The sequence below is a fragment of the Lampetra fluviatilis genome, chromosome 15, assembly GCF_964198595.1.
Source record: "Lampetra fluviatilis chromosome 15, kcLamFluv1.1, whole genome shotgun sequence".
In the NCBI taxonomy this organism is placed as follows: domain Eukaryota; kingdom Metazoa; phylum Chordata; class Hyperoartia; order Petromyzontiformes; family Petromyzontidae; genus Lampetra; species Lampetra fluviatilis.
Genome location: NC_136289.1, coordinates 14,870,402 through 14,892,224, shown reverse-complemented (window position 1 = coordinate 14,892,224; position 21,823 = coordinate 14,870,402).

Here is a 21,823-nt window from a genome sequence, read left to right as displayed (position 1 = left end):
CTCGTAAGCCCCCGCCCGCCCCTCCCCTCTCATCCCCGAAAACAACCGCCCCCCCTTCCATCCCCAACCCGCGCCTCCTCCTCACCCCCCTCCTTCTCCATCCTCCTCCCAGCGCGACGACGCCGCACACCCATTCTCCTCCTCATCCCATCTCCCTCCCCCCCTCTCCTCGTCTAAACTCCCCTTCTCTCGTCCCATCTCTCCTCTGCTCCCTTGTCCTCCCCTCTCCTCGTCTCCTCCACCCCACCCTTACGCCCTTGTTGTGCGGGCAGGGAGGGGGGCGTGACCCCGCAGCTCCCAGGACAAACTCACCAAAACACCAACTCACCGAAACACCAACTCACCAGAACACCAACTCACCAACTCACCAGAACACCAACTCACCAAAACACCAACTCACCAACTCACCAAAACACCAACTCACCAACTCACCAAAACACCAACTCACCAACTCACCAAAACACCAACTCACCAACCGACCACCCGGCACCGCAGGGTCGAGACTCTCCCGCTCGGCCTCACTCCCCGCGCTGTCATCAGCGAGGCCGCTCACCTCGCGCGCCACATCTCAGCGCGTTCGGTGAGGAGCGGCGGCGCAGTGGTTAGCGCGCTTGCGCTACGAACTCGACCAAGACCTGTAGCGAATATCTGAACCGGATCTGGGCCTCCCCCCTACGTCAACTCGGCATCAAATGATTACGTGCTGCGGTGTGTAAACATCGCCACTAGGGAGACAAAGGCGACGGGGGGTGGTGGTGGCCACCCACCCCCTCGTGTTCCGTGTCGGCTTTAATAGGTGCTGGCTTACAGCACTTGCCCCAACAGTCTGTTAAGACTATACGGGTGTGTGCACGCGTGCTTGTGAACACGTGCGTGGGTGTACACGTGCTCGAGTGTTGATATCGCTCGGAGCTTAGCGGACTCTGCGTCTGACCCGTCCGTTGCCTCCTGCACCTCCCTCGGACATTCCTCACCTCGGCGCCGCCTGGCCCAGTGGTCATCGGCGACACCAACACGGGGGCAGCCCCCCCCCCTCCCCCCGCCCCCCCCTAACTCCCCTCCACCACACAGAGGAACGCGCGGGGTCAGGCCTCCCCATCCCGCCCCATCCCAGCCTGACCCGCGACCTCATCAAAAGCCGGGGAGGATGAGGAGGCAGGAAGCCAGGCTTGTGGGAGGAAATTCTCAGCATTGCTCCCATATTGTTACCAGATGGGGATTGGGGGGGAGGGGTGGGGGAGTGTGATGGCGGGGGGGGGGCTCCCTAGGCCGGCGCGACTCTCTCGCCTCCTCCTCCTGAGCGTGGTGTCTGCGGCGCTGACAGAACCGGGGTTCGCAGGGAACCAGAGGTCCTGGCAGGAGCGTGGGGGTCTCGAATCCCCTTGCAGGGAGCATGACCACCCCCCCCACTCCGTTGCTGCTCCCATTGCCCGTGACGTTTGAAGGCGGCCAGAGCGGCGCGATGTCGTGGAGGTGGAGCGCCTCTCCTCCTGGAGCGCCATCACTTCTGCTCCACCGCATCTGCTCCCACCCCCTCCCCATGCACCCACCCCTCCCTCCGCGGCTCTCCTGCTGCCTCCCTTATGGTTCCTCCCTCCTCGTCCCACCAATATCTTCCCCCCCTCCTCCTTCCATCCCTCCTTCCTCTTCCTTCTCCAGTCCTCCTCTCTCACTCCTCCTCCTCACCTCCCTTGTATTTCCTCGTGTATCCCTCTCGACCTCCCTCCCTCCTCCCCCCTCCCTCTCTCCCTCCCTAGCAACCCGCGCAAACTTCACACCCCCTCGGCTCCAGCATAACAGCGCCCCTCCCCCCTCATCCTCACCCCCACCCCCCTTCACCCCCCCCACTCCCTCCTCACACTTCTCTTCAGGAAGTTCACACTGGCTCGGTGATGGACAGCGAGGTGCGTTACCGTGGCGACGCGCCCTCCCCAGCCCGGGCCGCCTTTGTGCCCCGCGCCCCCCCCCCCCCCGTGTAATCCCCCGCGCTGAATACAAATCTCTCCCCTTTCATTCCTCCTGCAGCCACGATCTCACCCCAACTACCCCACGATCTCACTCCAACTACCACGATCTCACCCCAACTACCCCACGATCTCACTCCAACTACCACGATCTCACTCCCACTACCACGATCTCACTCCTACTTCCACGATCTCACCCCAACTACCACGATCTCACTCCAACTACCCCACGATCTCACTCCAACTACCCCACGATCTCACTCCCACTACCACGATCTCACTCCAACTACCACGATCTCACCACAACTACCACGATCTCACTCCCACTACCCCACGATCTCACTCGCACTACCACGATCTCACTCCAACTACCACGATCTCACCCCAACTACCCCACGATCTCACTCCAACTACCCCACGATCTCACTCCAACTACCACGATCTCACTCCAACTACCCCACGATCTCACTCCTACTACCACGATCTCACTCCAACTACCCCACGATCTCACTCCAACTACCACGATCTCACCCCAACTACCACGACCTCACTCCCACTACCACGATCTCATTCCAACTACCACGATCTCACCCAAACTACCCCACGATCTCATTCCAACTACCACGATCTCACTCCAACTACCACGATCTCACTCCAACTACCACGACCTCACTCCAACTACCCCACGACCTCACTCCAACTACCACGATCTCACTCCAACTACCACGATCTCACCCCAACTACCCCACGACCTCACTCCAACTACCACGATCTCATTCCAACTACCACGATCTCACCCCAACTACCCCACGACCTCACTCCAACTACCACGATCTCATTCCAACTACCACGATCTCACTCCCACTACCACGACCTCACTCCAACTACCACGATCTCACTCCAACTACCACGATCTCACCCCAACTACCACGATCTCACCCCAACTACCACGACCTCACTCCCACTACCACGATCTCACCCCAACTACCACGATCTCACTCCAACTACCACGACCTCACTCCCACTACCACGATCTCACCCCAACTACCACGATCTCATTCCAACTACCACGATCTCACCCCAACTACCACGATCTCACCCCAACTACCACGATCTCACCCCAACTACCACGATCTCACCCCAACTACCACGATCTCACCCCAACTACCACGATCTCACCCCAACTACCACGATCTCACTCCAACTACCACGACCTCACTCCCACTACCACGATCTCACCCCAACTACCACGATCTCATTCCAACTACCACGATCTCACTCCAACTACCACGATCTCACCCCAACTACCACGATCTCACCCCAACTACCACGATCTCACCCCAACTACCACGATCTCACCCCAACTACCACGATCTCACCCCAACTACCACGATTTCACCCCAACTACCACGATCTCACCCCAACTACCACGATCTCACCCCAACTACCACGATCTCACCCCAACTACCACGATCTCACCCCAACTACCACGATCTCACCCCAACTACCACGATCTCACCCCAACTACCACGATCTCACTCCAACTCCCAGTGTGTCACTCCGACATGTAAATACATAACTCATACCCACTCATCCGCACACACACTCATACTCTAACACACTCATACGCACACTCACACACACGCACACTCACACATACTCTGACATATACTCATGCACACACTCATTCACGCATGCATACAGCCACATATTTGCTCTCACAGGGCGGCAGAGTGACACTGGTAACACTCGAGCCCGGGTTCGATTCCCAGATCGGGCCCTTCCTCCGATAGCTCACCCACACAAAGAGCTTCACTGGTGTTGGTCAAAAATATCGCAATGCTTTAACACCACCTGCACATTTTACTCAATTGGGATCAAAGATAAATATCCCCCGTATGCTGTAAGCGAGCACCTACGAAGGCCGCAACGATACAGGAGGGGGTGGGGTGGCCAGCACCACGCTCGACCGCCTTTGTCTCCCTAGTGGTGCTAGGTACTCAATTTAGGCTGAGTCGACCTAGGGAAGGCCCAGAATCGATGCGAATAATCGTCAATGGTGTTGGCCGTGAGCGGGAATCAAACCCGGGTCGCAGGGTTCGTAGCACAGCGCGCTAACCGCTCCACCACCGCTCCCCGGAGACTCCGACTCACACACGCGCGTCACCGGTGCTGAATGTAGGAAACATCTGACGGGCAACATCGGCTCGCGATATCCCCCCGCCCGCCGCCTCCCCTTCTCACTTCCTCGCCCCCTTCCCGCTCGTCTTTCCCACTCGCTGCCTGACGCTGTGGCCGGGACAGTCCCGCTTTGAGGAGAATGCGAATTGTGGGCGGAGGGGGTCCATGATCCCGGTGTCTGTTCGGTGCAGATCGAGGTTGTGGTATCAGTGTGGATCGCCTCTCCTCACCTCTCCCGACCTCGCCTCACCTCACTCACCTCACTCACCTCACCTCTCCAGACCTCACCTCACTCTCCTCACTCACCTCGCCTCTCCTCTCCTCTCCTCACTCACCTCACTCATCTCACTCACCTCACTCACTTCGCTCACCTCACCCACCTCACCTCACCTCACTTCACTCACCTCACTCACCTCACCTCACTCACCTCACCTCACTCACCTCACCTCACTCTCCTCACTCACCTCACCTCACTCACCTCACCTCACTCACCTCACTCACCTCACCTCACTCACCTCACTCACCTCGCCTCACTCACCTCACCTCACTCAACTCACCCACCTCACTCACCTCACTCACCTCACCTCACTCACCTCACTCACCTCACCTCACTCACCTCACTCACCTCGCCTCACTCACCTCACCTCACTCAACTCACCCACCTCACTCACCTCACTCACCTCACTCACCTCGCCTGTCGCGCGGGAGAGGCGAGAAGCAAGCAGAGACGTTGGTCACGGGGACTCGGACCGGGGGCACACGGGGCCACGGGGGTCTAGCCCCCCCCCCCATTGGGGTCCCCCTCGGCAGGGTCTCACTACCCCCTTGAGTGACATCTCCTCTCTCTCACGGGGATGAATTCTCATCACGTCGGGAGCTCCCCTCCCCTCGCGGCCAGAGCGTCCCCAGCATCACAATTAAGGCTCATCACGGGAAGCGGAGCGGGAGATGAGGGGGGAGTGGGGGCCAGGGGGGGGGGCAGGGCTCGCGGGAGCGCTCAGCCCTCCATGGCACGATGCTCCTCACTCTCGCTCACCAAGTTGAGTTCACCAATCTGCTACCCCACCCCCAGAGATAGAGCCCTCCTGCCACGGCCCCGCACTCCCAGGGTCCTCCTCGTGTGGAGAGATCGATTGTCATGATTAGTTCTCACATCCACATTTGTACCGAGCCTGCATTTCGTCCACCCTCCGACCTCCCTGGCTCCTGTGTCTGTGTGTCAGGGTTGGGGTGAGCTCCAACGAGCCACAAACTCACCCAGATCCCTCACCCCAACAACCACAGCGACCCTTGACCCGTGCACACCGAGTGCTGACGTCAACCCCATCGGTGCAGTACAGCAAGCGGCTTACTCGGAGCGGGAGTTGGGTAGAGAGTTGGCGGGGGGGGGCATTCACGGCACGAGCGAAAATCATGCGCGAATTGATTCATTACATAGCGAACCCCCATCCCTCTCTGACCACGTGGTGGCACTGCGCCCATGTTTGTCTCCCACTGCTCAGTTGCTGTGGGGTTCCCGGTGTGCGTCACGCGTGAAGAGGGCAGAGAGAGAGAGGGCAGGGGGAGAGAAAGGGCAGGGGGAGAGAGGGCAGAGAGAGAGAGAGGGCAGAGAGAGAGGGCAGAGAGGGAAAGGGCATGGAGCGAGAGGGCAGGGGGAGAGAGAGGACAGGGGGAGAGAGAGTGAGAGGGCAGGGGGAGAGAGAGGACAGTGGCAAGAAGGAGGACAGGGAGGGAGAGGGCAGTGAGATAGCGGGCAGGGATGGAGAGGGGGCAGGTCGGGTGAGGGTAGGGAGGGGGCATGGGCAAGGAGGGTGAGCAGGAAGAGAGGAAGGGCAGGGAGGAGAGTGAGAGTGTAGGGAGAGCGAGGGGGCAGGGAGGGAGTGAGTGGGGGGAGGTGTCCCCAGCACAGAGAGGCCACTGTTCGCGGTGGGCGATGGGGGAAGCCCGGAGAACACGGAGGGTGGGGGGGGGGGCACGGGGGGCAACATCGGGGGAGGGGGGGGCACGGGGGGGGGGTGGAATTCCGCCTCTACGCAGGGAAACTCTCACGGGAGCTGTGAGGTGCGCACAGACACAGCAAGAACAACAGCAACAACAGCAATAGCCAATCACCACCAAATCACGGTGATGTCAGCACAGTGCTTGTGCCAGGCTAGGTGCGCTTTCATGCCATCACGTGAAAGGTATCCCCCGTGTCGCCTTTCACAGTTGGGGCAGGTTCTGAGGATCACTTGTGAAAGCGGACACGCCACACGAGGGGGTGGGTGGCCAGCACCACGCCCGGCCGCCTTTGTCTCCCGAGTGGCGATGTTTGCACACCGCATCCAGGCACTCATTTGACGTTGAGTCAACCTAGGGGAGGTCCAAGACCGGTTATGCTTGTCGTCACTGTGAGCGGGAAAAGAACTTGAGTCGCCAGGATCGTAGGACATTTACACACACAACACAGACAAAGATTCCCCGTGCAGCCTCAACAGGCTGTTGGGGCAAGTGCCTGTTATGAAGGGTGGCACGTCACACGAGGGGGTGGCCGGCCAGCACGAGACGCACGCACTGCGTCACACACGCACACAGGCAGACACACAGGCAGACACACAGAGGCGAGCGCTGTTCCCTCTCACTGGGAGTTTGGCCATGACTCCGATACTGCACGCGCACGTGGCGATTGGTAAACATGAAAGGCTGGACCACGTGTTCAATAGCAAGTGACCCCCAACCTCCCGCCACCCACACCTACCTCCAGTGGGGTATCCAGCCCCTCCCCTCTCCGGAGTGGGCCCCGTCCCTCCCCTGCCAGTCCACGGGCGGATGGCGCCGCCTGCCGGCTCCGTGCCACCCTCCCTACGGTGCTCCGCGCCGCCCTCCCCACGGAGCTCCTCTCCACCCTCTCCACGGAGCTCCGCGCCGCCCTCCCCACGGAGCTCCTCTCCGCTCTCCGCACGGCGCTTGGTGAGCTCAGCTGGTGAGGCCCCCAACCTCACCTCGACCCCCCCCCCCACTCTATGGGCAATTTTTGGGGAGGGGGGTCGGATTTAAGCCCCTTGCCCGATCGCGTCAACTGTTTCAACACACCTGGAGTCAATTATAATTACAACGGTACTCAGCATGGTTGGGCTGTAATTACAATCGCATGATAACAGCAATCCAATCAATCGGGTCCGCTGTCTTTGATGGCATTCATAACCGCGTCTCTTCTAATCTTACTTTCCCTGCGGGGTCGTTTCTCCTCGGCTAGCGACGGGTCCTCTCACGATTCGCAATTCTGCCACCACCACGCACCGACTCAAGTGCCTTCCATGCCACCCAAGCACTGCCTCCGTACCGTTCTACATTGGTGGATGTGGTCACCACTGCGCCACCGCTCCCCCATTTGCGACTAAGTGGCAGCGACTTTGCGAACGGCGCGTGTGCCGGGCTAGGTGCATCTTGAGGCCACGTGAAGTGTCAAAGGCTCGTTAGCAAGAGGTCACGGGACAGATCCAGGTGCCATGGGTTGACTGGTAGAGGGCGACGACTTCTAACTGTGCAGGAAGCGTTCTTCACGAGCCACCTTCATAAAGGCCAATGTTGTCACCGCTGGAAGCAGTCATCGGCAAGTTCATTCAGCTCCACGTGACCACATCCTCCTGTACCGCATCAGTCCATCGCGACTATCTTTAGCCCGTGCCGGGCCCATTTAGCCCCAATTATCCAGCAAAACAGACGCTCAGTTTAACACGTGGGCTTTCGCGACCAATATCATCCATAATATACGTGTTTTGGGTTAGATCGTGTGGGGTGGTGGCGGGTTTAATCTAACCCAAAGCAGAAGCTGCTTGAGAATGTGGTGGCTGGGTATGCGGCTTCTATGACCCAGCCAACGCAGCCTTGCCTACCTGACCAGCTCACAGATGGGACTGTATCCAGATCTTTCAAGATTCTGTGAGCTCCTCACACAATCCAACCCAGTTAATTCCAGGATGGATAGTAGGCAGGCCAACCTGAATGTTTTAAAGCGGCACAGATGTTCCTACAGAGGGGTCCACGTTTCGCAAGCATGGAGGACATACTTGTGGCTGAGAAGACCAAGAGCTTCGTGTGGAGCAACAGGCCGTGTAGCTTCCACACAGAATGACGCAGCTGATGAAAAGATAATGCCGCTCGACTGATTCGGCGACCTCCGCTGCCAAACTGGAGCTGGTCATGAGCACACTACCCATGTATGGATGCTTCTCCACTCTCTCCACGACTGCCCCATTACTCACGATAGTTGTGTTTTTGTGGGGCCATCTCTTCGTGGCACGCTCCAGGTTCAGCAGCAAGAGCCTCCAACTCCTCAAGTTAAGTAGCAATTACCACATCATCAGCATACAAAACATGGTTGTATAATAGGGAGCCATTCACCAGGGCATCGATCAGCCTCCCATTTAATCTATAACAGTAATTAATTATTCCAGTACAGCCATGGAAAGCCTCTCAATCCACGGTACAGTGGTCAAACATGTTCAATAATGTAGGAGCCAGAGGACATCGTTGTTGCACTCCAAGGTGAACACAAAATTGCTCCAACTTCCGGCCACGCAGATTACCCGGGACCTGCCCACTTAAATGAAAGTCATTAATGATTGCGAGCAGAAGGTCAAGGACCCCGGAAGCAGAGTAATAGCACAGAGCCCTGCCCTTATTCATGGTACTGCCATGCCTTGACCAGGTCAATCAAGCAGAGTTGTAGGTCCTGGTCACGCCACTCGTCCTGATTGGCTGCTCCTCTCAGCCAATCAGCTTGAACGTGGCTCACCGCCGGGGCAGTGGGAGGCTCCCGGTCGTGGCCAGCAGAGGGCGCGGGAGCCCCGCAGAAGCCGCAGCTCTGCGCCGTGAGACCGGTCCCGCGGGGGGCGGGGGGGGTCTGCGTGCTCCCCCACCAAGCGCAGCACTCATTCATAGCAGTGACCCCCCCCCCTGCCACCGCTCCACAATCACCGCTCGCCGCGTACCGCGAACCAGATTCGAGCCTCCTTAGCGGACGTCTCGGCACAGATGGATTCAGGAATACATAGCTGTACGTGCCATTCCCTGCCCACATCGCAGCCCGCTGCTCACTGTCCACTGAGCTCTACTCGTCGCACGAGCATGGACCTCTGACCTCCGCGTCTTAGGCTCGCGTCCGGCCCCGCTAACGGGGCCAAGGCGGGAGTTGTGGGTCTCGTTCCGGCCAGGTAGGGGTCTGCACACCCCCTCCCCCCGCCTCTCTCGCCCCACTCGCCCCTCCAAACACATGGGTCCGGAACAGTCCGGAACGCTGTTCTGGGACTCGTTTTGGCGCCCAGCCACATTCATCTCTTGCCGTGCATAGGGTTAGTGATAAGTATGAAGTATAGAGTGAAAACGGGTTATTATAAATGGGCCTATCTTGTATTCTAGTGGTAGTTGTGGTGCCTTACGTCGATAATCTCTACTCCTTGCCAGCCCGAGTGAGGGATGAAGGCAGCATCAGCCTGTAGTTCCTCCTGGCGCCGCTGAGTCGCTCTTTCTCCCTGCGAGAGAGAGAGCGAGCGAGTCCTGCCTGCGAGGGGAAACTCAGTGGACACGACAGCGACACCCCCCCCCCCTCTGAAACGTGCTGCTCCCCCCCGACCCTCTGTCCGTGCCCCCCCCACGTCTCCTGATGGCGTCGCTGCTTCTCTACCAGCGCCACCCGCCACGCCCCACATCGCCCCCCCCGCCACCCCCCCTCACTCCCCACGTCACCCCCAACACCCCCCCGCCCCCTCCTGCTCCGAGGCGCTTTCCTCCCTCGCCCCCTCGCCACTCCTCGCCTTGCCACGCAAGCCGCCGCTGCTGCCGCTGGCACAACAGCGATAAGGAGATAAACCTGGCAGACGTAGGGGGTCGGGGGGGGGCACTGGGGGCGACTCAGCCACATCCCGCACCGGGCCCGATAAGCGGGCAGAGAGCCCCCCCCACCGACCAGTGGTGGGGTCCCGATAGTCCACGAAGCCGCAAAACCGCGAGCCGCTTCTGCTGCTGTCCGCGCGGTATCGCATCGCATCTCGCGCCGTCTCCAGACAGCAGCAGCAGCAGCCGCGGTGGTGGTGGTGGTGGCGGCGGTGGTGGCGGCCTCCTCCAACATTCATTATTTCGACAAATAATTTGCGCAACGCGGGTGTGTGTTTTCATTACCCCCCCCTCCATTAATCCCCCCACAGCCTTCCTTTTACCCCCTCCCCCCTTCTCTCTTAAGCTAATTAATTAATGGGACCCGTGTTGGTTTATTATCGTGATTTAGACTTCACGCGCATGTCATGGCCCTCCTATCGCGACGGGAAGGGGGCTTCAGGACTTGCTTTAAAACAAAGCTGATGATGATCAATCAAGATGAGGGCGAGTTGTACTTCACTTAGCGAACACAGCCCCGCTCAGCTCGCGTCCGTCGCCAAGGTCCAGTCCGTCTGAGACCATACCCCTGTCCCTGCCGTCGTGGCGTAGTAGTGTGTAGTAGTGTGTGGTAGTGTAGTATATAGTGTAGTGTATAGTGTAGTGTATAGTGTAGTGTATAGTAGTGTATAGTGTAGTGTATAGTGTAGTGTATAGTAGTGTATAGTGTAGTGTATAGTGTAGTGTATAGTAGTGTATAGTGTAGTGTATAGTGTTGTATAGTGTATAGTGTAGTGTATAGTGTAGTGTATAGTGTAGTGTATAGTAATGTATAGTAGTGTATAGTGTAGTGTATAGTGTAGTGTATAGTGTAGTGTATAGTGTAGTGTATAGTGTAGTGTATAGTGTAGTGTATAGTGTAGTAGTGCTGGAGTCCAGGGAGGTGTGGACCGCCACTCCTCAGCGCGCTGCCGCCGCGACCCTCGCCAGGACAGCGGCTTGAGAAGCGAGCGAGCGAACCTCGCTGGGCCTTGGGACTCTTTTCAGGAGGGTCTTGCCGCATTGGCGATGTTTTGTCCGAGCCATACGTGAGGGTTTGGTATCGTGTGAGCGGAAACCGGAGAACCGGGAGAAACCCCAGCATGCGAGGGGGTGTAATACACATATAACCGCACAGATAGATTCAGGAATCCAGAGCTGTACTTTCCATCCCCTGCCCACAACGCAGCCCGCTGGTCACGTTCCACTGAACTCTGCTCCATGCACGAGCATGGACCTCTGGCCTCGGCGTCTGAGGCTCGCGTCCAGCCCTCGTCTTGACTCTGTGGCTTTCTCTCCACGTCGCTCTATGATAAGTGAATTATCCTCATCAGTCATGATCTATCAACCAGTGCTGAATGAAGGCCTCCCCTAAACGTCACCGTTCACCCAACAATATGAAGATTATATTAAGCTCATTATTTATATTTATTTTTGCAGAACGAAGAATTGTATTTTTGCCCAGGAAACCCTCACTGAGTCTCAAGTCTCTTTCATGGTCGCCACCTGTCCGAATTTTTCCCGGAGAAGTCCGCGGAACTGTTGGCATCTATGGGCAGGGTGGCAGGAATTAATTTGGTACCGAGACCTGGTACCGGTGTCGCTGTGTGGAACTTTATTACAGCAGATTGACCAGTTCCGATAATAGGCATCGTGCCGACTGGGAACCCGAGAATTCGTCTGGCTTTGGTCTACAGTAGGGAAAGGTGGCAACCCCCTATCACCGTGTTCCTGATGGCTTGACAATCGGGAGCTTACACCACGTGGGTGTGCCGTTACTGCTGCACGGTGAGTGCGGGAGAGGATGGTGAGTAAGAGGACGAGGGTGGGGGGGGGTGATGACGTAACCCCCCCCCCACCTCCGTAGCAGGGAATGTTAGCTCCTTCTATTTACAGGAAGGCATGTGTGTGTGCAGGACCCGCCAGCGAGATACTGAGAGACGGAGGGGAGGGGGAGTCGTGGGGACACAATGACGGAAGCACGAAACAGGAACGAAGATCAGAGTCTGCAGTGAGTTCTTGTAAAGCGGTCGGCGGCCTGAGATGATGGGGAAGGAGAGGAGGAAGGGTGGGAGAGGGGATCAGGGGTTCAGGTTACGAGATCTACCGCTTGCCTTCCCGCAGGTTCTGCATCTTCCAGTAAACCCCTGCGGGGGTGGGGGTTGATTTCACTCGGAGTGGTCCTGATTGTTTTATTTACTACTTCCACGGGAGTCCTGGGTCGGAACGCGGCCACTTCCCCGAATCGACCGGCGTCGCTGAGCGAGGAAACGCGGATCGGGAGATAACAATCTTTGCATTTCACCGGAAACCGGACGGCAAACCCGTAAAAGAAAACCGGTTACCGGTTTGCCGCACATTTAGAAACGTCTTCAAACAGAACGCGTTCGGATTTATAACTGAGAAAGGAAGGCATCTGCCGCAGTGGTGGGTGGTTGCCGGTGATGGTGTCATGATGTGGAGCGCACTGTAGTTGCAAACCAAGAAACTGGTTCCATTCCATATCTCGGCGCGGCATGCATTTCAAATGACGGGTTTCACAATTCTCGAACCCTGCATGCATCACTAACATTGCAACTGGTCGCGGTAGCAGGCTTCTGACTCTTGAAGCCAGTAACCGATTATCAAAAACGGTTACCGTTTTGGCAGTTATCGTTTGACAATCCAAATCCCAATAGCGAGGAGGCGGTCGTGATGATGGAGTTCATAAGAAACGGCTCCTGTCTCCGCTCTGTCTGCCTCACGCACGGCTCCATTCCCTCCTCTTCGTCCATCGCCCCGACTCCCTGGACGTTAAGAACACGGGGGGAGGTGGAGGGGGGAGTAGGGTAATGAGGGGGAGGGGAAAGGAATCGATCGGGGGGGGGACAATAGCGCGTCACATCTCCTCCTCTGCTCCCCCACCGTGGAACGCGAGGAGGAGGCTGTCGTGACACTTCATCTGAGCGAGGTCCGATTTTCACAAAAATATATTTCATGCGGAATGAAAAAAAACACACACACACACTCCTGGAACGTCAATAGATGACCCATCACCCCTCCCTCCACTCCCTCCCCAACCAGTGTAATCGCGCGACATTAGCACTGTTTATTTATTGAAACTGCTCATCCAGGATGCGAGGCGGAGATGCGTTCTCCCGCTTGCGCCGCCGCATTTCCGCTGTTCCCAGTCCGTCCGTGATCCCCCGCCCCGAGATTGAGACCGCGAATTCCCCATTGGGAACCCCCGAAATAGCTACGCGACCCTCCTCGGTAGTACCCCTAAATAAAGTAAACGGGTCCGCTAGGTATACCCCAAGGGGTATACACCTTGGTGGTCGAGGTACTGGCGGAATGACCGCGAGGTTCTAGATGTCACGCGGCTCGAGGTGTCTCTGACACCGCTCGCCACTGGTGTCAGCCCTGTCTGCTGCGAATCGAACTCTGGTCGCCGAGTTCACAGAGCGATGCGCTATTCACTGTGCCAACGCCCCCCCCCACCCCTAGGACCCTCGCTAATCCGTAGATATCCCCTAAGTACCCCTCAATAACCCCGAGACCCGAGATATCTCTTCCACTCCTCGTGTCCGGTTTCGCCCCGTGGGTTCCCGAGAGAAGCCGAAGATACTGGGGCCCAAATGGGTTCCCTTGCGTCCAGAGCAAACGGGGCGTAGATTCCGGGCACGTGACCCCACCACCCCAACCCCGTCCTCCCAAAATGTCCATACCCAGTTCAAGTTCAAGTTGATTTTGTGTAACGAGCTTGGAATTCAAGAGATCGGGATGTAATCTCATTTACAAGTGTGAGTGGGGTGAGGGAGTGAGCGGGTGGGTGAATGGGTGAGTGAGCGGGTGAGTGGGTGAGAAGGTGGGTGAGTGGATCAATTATTGAGTGAGCAGATTCAAGTTGAAGTTGATTTGTTTATCTCAGCGACAACTCAACAGACCACGTTTGCAAGAGTGACCAGGGACATCGTCCGCTGCCGGTAGGGGGCGATCATTGCTGCTGCTGCTGCGCGTGAACCCAATTGAGTGATTTTGTAAAATGTGGACCGTGACACGGGCACACTTTGACTTACTCTTGCGAATGACATCACGAGATCTTTAACGTCCACTGTAAGTGATTTTGATTATTACGCCCGTAGTGATAATCTGGGCGCCCGCCAGATTGGAACCGCGAAATCGACGAACCAACGCGCTGCCGCTGCGCCACCCTCTTGAGAATCACTGCCCCCCAATGAGGCGGTCCCGGACAACGTTATGAAATCCCTCCCGTAATCAACACTGCACATGCGCTGTTTTAAATGGCTTCAGAATTTACAAAAATGTTATAATTAATCATCATTTGCATCGGAACCCCGAAAGAAATCGCCATATAATTAATAGATGAACAATGGCGCTCTATAAGTATAAGATCGTAAAACATGTTTCAATCAGAATCTGGGGTCCGAGTCAAACAGCTGTGAACCTCGGCAGCTCGGAATCCGCCTGGGGACTCGGGCATCACGCGGCGGCCTCGCGCAGGCCACGCGCTCAGGAGCCACCGCGTGGCAATGCCCAGGTAGCCCCTCAAGGTGCCCAGGTAGCCCCTCAAGGTGCCCAGGTAGCCCCTCAAGGTACCCAGGTAGCCCCTCAAGGTACCCAGGTAGCCCCTCAAGGTGCCCAGGTAGCCCCTCAAGGTGCCCAGGTAGCCCCTCAAGGTGCCCAGGTAGCCCCTCAAGGTGCCCAGGTAGCCCCTCAAGGTACCCAGGTAGCCCCTCAAGGTACCCACGCGGTCGACTGTATCCCCGTAGCGACGCCCACACAGAGACCGCAGTTATCCCCTTACACCGTGCGTGTCCCTGCGACCCCTTTGACGCAGTCTCCGCCAACCGGGGCTGTTTTGATTAAATAACCGCTCTATCTGCACCCCCCCCCTCTCCACCACCCCCCCTCCTCCTTCCTGTTTTCTCACAGTTACTGCCGCCCGTGCAGCAGCGAAAGCATCTCGGGGGCTTTCAAGCGAGTTTCCATTTCCGAGACCCCCCCCACTCTCCACCCCCTCCCCCAATTCCCCATCCTCCTCGCCCCTCTGTGACCCCCCCCCGCACAACAACGCCCCACCTCTGCAGCCACCGCTATCCCGGCCCCGACTCCCTTGTCCCGGATGCAGGTTGAGTTTCAAGCACGACAGCTTCGTCACCATCGTCATCATCACCATCATCACAATTGTTACCATCATCACCGTCTACAAACACACGGACGTACGCCCTATCCATGTTGTAGAAGATAAACTGAACGCTTGAGCTTGATCCTAAAGCCTGACCTTGACCCTGACCCCAATGTGCACGCGTGTCTCAGCTGAGGTTAGCACTCCACGTGCTGGGGACAGTAGGGGCTGGGGTAGAGGTGGGGGCCGGGGGAGCAGGGGGAGTGGGGCTTCGTAATTGTTGAGTGTGAGCTGGGGTGGGGCATGTATGATGTTGGATCTGGAGCTGTCATTAACGCGCCCCCCCGCCCCTACGGCCCCTTCCCCCCGCCCCCACATATCCACCTGCCCGGCCACGCTCATTGCTTTTCCAATTAAAAAATCGCAGTAATTAGTCAAATTATGCAAATAAAATAATGTTCCCTTTATTCTCTGCTGCCATTCACTGTGTCCTAAGCATACGAGGATTAGTAATCGATATAGACACACAGAGGTACACAATGTGTGTGTGTGGTTGTTGCGAGCCTTAAGCCGGACACAAATACGCCCCAGCAAAACAAAATTGGCCAAACATTCCGACTTAAGCAGGACCCTCCTATAAACGAGTCTTGAGACTCACTGGGCCTTGCCTGGACATATTAATGCCATAATTACAAGCAGTGTGAGCCACGCCCGGTGGCTCCACGCTGGGCGGCTCCAGGTGGCTCCACGCTGGATGGCTCCAGGTGGCTCCACGCTGGGTGGCTCGAGGTGGCTCCATGCTGGGTGGCTCCATGCTGGATGGCTCCAGGTGGCTCCACGCTGGGTGGCTCGAGGTGGCTCCACGCTGGATGGCTCCACGCTGGGTGGCTCGAGGTGGCTCCACGCTGGATGGCTCCACGCTGGGTGGCTCGAGGTGGCTCCACGCTGGATGGCTCCACGCTGGGTGGCTCGAGGTGGATCCACGCTGGATGGCTCCACGCTGGGTGGCTCCACGCTGGGTGGCTCGAGGTGGCTCCACGCTGGGTGGCCCCATGTGAGTCAGAGCCGCACCACGCTGGGTGGCTCCACGCTGGGTGGCTCCACGCTGGGTGGCTCCACGCTGGGTGGCTCGAGGTGGCTCCACGCTGGGTGGCCCCATGTGAGTCAGAGCCGCACCACGCTGGGTGGCTCCACGCTGGGTGGCTCCACGCTGGGTGGCTCCACGCTGGGTGGCTCGAGGTAGGTCCGCGACGGGTGGCTTCACGCTGGAGCTGGAGGCGTCTTTCTGTTTCATGGAATCGCGAGAATATTAATAATAATATTAATAATAATTTTAATACTAATATTAATAGTATTATTAATATTAATAATATTGATAATAATATTATATTAATAATATTATTGTTAATATTAGTAATAATACTATTAATAAAAATATTAATAATACTATTAATAATAATATTAATAATAATATTGTTTCCGTTGACCACCGTGGCATGGAGGGGGCACAACAATGGCCACGTGGCTCTTACTGAAAGTGGTGCGCGATTCGTTGTTTTCTGAAGGTCTAAGGGGAGGGGGCCAGTAGGTGGTGGAGGGGGGGGCACATGATGATCGTGGGAACTACTACTGCTATTATTATTATTGCTACGATACGATAGCGAGACGTCACGCTTACGTGGAAGGGGACAATCGCGCAGTCAGAGTGAGGCGAAGATTCCACAACAGGCTGCAGACATCCCTGCAGAGTGCTGGGTGTGTGTGGCCGGGCTGAGACCATCACCTCGCTACACGAGTGACCGCGGTTTAATCTCCGACCTCTGAGCCACCAGGTCCCCTCCTCACAGCGCCGTTCCTGAAAGAGTGCGCCCGGATGGAATCTCTTCGCACTCCCTGCAAGGACGCGCGGTGTGCGTGGAAGGAGAGCCGGGAGCCGGGAGGGGGTCGCCCGGCGCGGGGAGCTTGGACCTGGGAGTTGGGTGAAGTTGGGCTCAGCTGTTGCCCCCCCCCCCCGCTGGATGTGCGTGCGGGGAGTGCGGGAACCGCCTCCCCGCACTCTCAGCCGCTTAAGCAGGCGAGCAGATCTCTCAGCACGGGTGCCTTGACTTCCTGTCGTGTGACGGGAAGGGGCTGTTCAAATATCCGACTCTGAGAAGCAGAAGAAGTCTGTTATCTTTATAGAGCGCGTGTGCGACTATCTGTACCCCATACTCACAGCGCTGCGCCCTGCGCCTGCAGATGCTGGCGGCGCGGCGTGAACGCACGGGCACCCTGCACTGCACAGCACCCTGCATCGTGAACCTCCCCCAAGTACCCTGCACTGCGCAGCACCCTGCATCGTGAACCTCCCCCAAGCACCCTGCACTGCACAGCACCCTGCGTCGTGAACCTCCCCCAAGCACCCTGCACTGCACAGCACCCTGCGTCGTGAACCTCCCCCAAGCACCCTGCACTGCACAGCACCCTGCATCGTGAACCTCCCCCAAGCACCCTGCACTGCACAGCACCCTGCGTCGTGAACCTCCCCCAAGCACCCTGCACTGCACAGCACCCTGCGTCGTGAACCTTCCCCAAGCACCCTGCACTGCACAGCACCCTGCGTCGTGAACCTCCCCCAAGCACCCTGCACTGCACAGCACCCTGCGTCGTGAACCTCCCCCAAGCACCCTGCACTGCACAGCACCCTGCATCGTGAACCTCCCCCAAGCACCCTGCACTGCACAGCACCCTGCGTCGTGAACCTCCCCCAAGCACCCTGCACTGCGCAGCACCCTGCATCGTGAGCCTCCCCGAAGCACCCTGCACTGCACAGCACCCTGCGTCGTGAGCCTCCCCCAAGCACCCTGCACTGCACAGCACCCTGCGTCGTGAACCTCCCCCAAGCACCCTGCACTGCACAGCACCCTGCGTCGTGAACCTCCCCCAAGCACCCTGCACTGCACAGCGCTGCCCAGCTCCTCCTACTCGCGAGAACCCGGTGCCTACTCCCCGCGTCTCTCGCTTCCTCGTGAACATAAGTTTCCATTACACACAAATATAAACACACGTACACACCAAGACACACACACACAAACACCAAGCTCTCCCGTATGGCCTTAACATACTGTAGGATCAAGTGCTTTTAGCGAGCACCTATGAAGGCTAGAACGCAATATCAGGGGACGGGTGGTCAGTACCACGCCCGACCCACCTTTTCTCCCTAGTGGCGATATTTTCACACCGCACCAGCTACTCATTTGAGACTGAGCCGTCCTAGGGGAGGCCCAGGACTGGTTCAGATAATCGTCACTGGCGTCGAGCGTGAGCGGGAGTCGAACCCGGGTGTGCAGGTTCGAAGTGCTAACCGCTACGCCACCGCTTCCCATGCCTTAGACACACACGCACGCACGCACGCGCGCACACACGCACACACACACGCACACACACGCACGCACACACACACACATACACGCACGCACACACACGCACACGCGCGCACACACAAACACGCGTACACTCACCGCAGGCCCGCGTGAGCGCCACAATTACGGAGCGGCGGAAACCCATCACGTGCTTTGTTTTTCACGAAATCCTGACATCGGCGTCCACCGAGGGCGAACTTTCCACCGGCTACGTCCAATGTACGACAGAAAATACAATGGAGCTCAATGCTCAAGGGTGGACTTAGCGCGGGACATTGCGCACACAGACACACGAACAAACACAGACACACAGAGACACACAAAATACAAAGCCAAAGATCCTTACATAGGCTGAAGATCCTTTTTAGGGCAGGTGCTGTTTGCGAGGACCTACGAAGGCCGATACGGTACACGAGGTAGTGGGTGGCCAGAACAACGCCCGACCGCCTTTGTCTCCCTCGCGGCGATGTTTACAAACCGCACGAGGTAATAATTTTAGACTGATTCAATCTAGACGGACACACACTGATACACGGACACAAGATGAAGACACACATGAACAACAACAGCCGCCATTCACCACTAAGTGGTGCACTTCTAGGCCACGTGAAGTGTTGAAGGCTCGCTGACAGGTCACGGGACAGACCCAGGTACCATTGGTTGACTGACTGGGATGACTGGCAGATGCACCAGCGGGCATGGGGGGAGACGCGCGCGGTAGAGAAAGGGCGACTTCTTCTGTGACGTCCCCCGCCTAACGAACACGCCCGGACTTCCACGGACAGTTCGCCCTCCATGCCGCGGGTTTCATCGTCATCGTCGTCAGTATCATCAACAATGCATAATCATCATCCGTATTTGCGCAATTAAAAATCAGCGTCAATGAGAAATCATCGTCACCATAAAATTCGTGATTGCACTCGATCATCATCGGCACAATTTGTCATCTATATTCAAAACTCATTTGTTTCAAACTGCTTTTTGTGTGTAGTGTTTTGTATTTACCCTGCACCTCCGATTATCACGGTTGGCTACGAACCTTGCGAAAGAAGTTCAACACACAGACATACAACACTCTCTGACATTTGTAGTCGTCGGAAAAGTCATCATCATCAATCATCCGCACATTTCATTATCATCATCAATCATCTGCTAGCACGCATCATCATCAACATCTGTCTCTGGAGAGATGGTGATTGCGTCACGTCGCTACCTGGGGAGGGGGGGGGAGTTGTTCCCTCGTACCCCTCCCCCCACCCCCACCCCGCAGTGCCCCCCACCCGCCCCCCAGCCATTGTCCCGACGCGTGCACTTCCTCCTGCGAGCGGCCGGGGCGGGGCGAGGTTTCTCTTCGCGGCGCGGGACCCGAGACGTTTTTTTCCAAACGCTTTTAAGAAGGAAAACAACGCGAGGTGCGGGGAGCAAACAGGGGGTTGAGTGCGGTGGCGGGGGGGGCAGCCGGGTGGGGAGGGGGAATGTGGGGGGGCGCAGGGAGCTGTAATGCGCAGGGTGCTCTCTCCGTTCGTGCGCCACGTCCTCTCTCAAAGACGTGGGCGATCGTGGCCTCCTGTCCACTGAGCTCTGTCCGTGAGATGTACTCAACGACTCTGCATCGGATTCTCCCTCCAGTGGCATCCAATCGTTCTCATTGCTCATGGAACCCAATTCGCTGTCTCCCCCGGCTTCTTGTGGTAACCGTAACGTTCCCACTCAGAGCCACATTCATATTCAGCCTCTTGTTTTCTCATCACATGTCCAAGAAATGTAACACTGCCCTTCTATAATTGTTCTCATATTTGTTTTCATGATCCACGGCCGGGGTGTGTAGAGTGGTCAGGAGCGGGGTGTGTGGAGTGGTAAGGAGTAGGGCGTGCGGGCCACCCTGCAAGATGGTCCTTCGCGTCTTCTCATTGCAAATATTTCTTTATAACTCAACAGACGTAGCCACAACTCTTACATCACCCACACAAAGACAAAGATCCCCCGTGTACCCTTCAACAGAATGTTGGGCCAAGTGCCGTAAGCGGGCACCTAATGAAGGCCGGCACGGCACACGAGGGGGTGGGTGACCAGAACCACGCCCGGTCGCTATTGTTTCCCAAATACGCATGATTGCACACCGCAGCAGCTACTTATTTAAGGCTGAGTCGACCTAGGGGAGACGCAGAGCCGGTTCAGATCATCGTCACCGAAATTGTCTGTGAGCGGTAATCGAATTCTCGTCTCCGGCTTTGTAGCGCGGCGTGCTAACCACGACCCCACCGCTCCCCACGCACAGGCACACCACGTGTTCAGGGACCCCCTCCCCTCCTGAGCCCCACGGCTCCCCACACACAGGCACACCACGTGTTCAGGCCCCCCCCCCCCAGTCCCACGGCTCCCCACACACAGGCACACCACGTGTTCAGCCCCCCCCCCCGTGAGTCCCACGGCTCCCCACACACAGGCACACCACGTGTTCAGCCCCCCCCTGAGTCCCACGGCTCCCCACACACAGGCACACCACGTGTTCAGGCCCCCCCCTGAGTCCCACGGCTCCCCACACACAGGCACACCACGTGTTCAGCCCCCCCCCCGAGTCCCACGGCTCCCCACATACAGGCACACCACGTGTTCAGCCCCCCCCCCCGAGTCCCACCGCTCCCCACACACAGGCACACCACGTGTTCAGCCCCCCCCCCCGAGTCCCACGGCTCCCCACACACAGGCACACCACGTGTTCAGGCCCCCCCCCCCTCCCGAGCCCCGCGGAGATGAGGAGAGCGGCAGACAGAGCGAGAGCATCGTTCGAGTGGTTTATGTTCTGCTCTTTGTTTGTTTGATTTTTGTAAAATCACGAGACATCATCATAAACAACAACAACGGAAACTAAATAATGAGCGGGATGCGTCACTTAAATAAGGCGGAGCACAGTGACACAGGACACGGGGGGCAGGGGGGGGCGCCTTTCCCAGCCTCGTGCGGGGTCACTACGAGAGTGGGGGGCACACCCTGTAGCCCCCCCCCTTCGTCCACTCTTATCCCCCATCGCCACCCCGGTGTCTACCTCCCCCCACCCCTAGCCCTCATACCCACCTACAGCCACCGTCTCCTCTCCCTCCGTCCTCACCCCCTAACCCACCCCCGAGCTCCGCTCCACCCTCTCGAAGCCGGAGAGACCCCGGGTCTCGCCCCGGCGCTAGCAACCGGGGTCCCAGTGGGGTTCTCCACTGTGGGTTCCCAAAGAAAGGGGGTCCCTATCCCCCCACCCTTCCCAC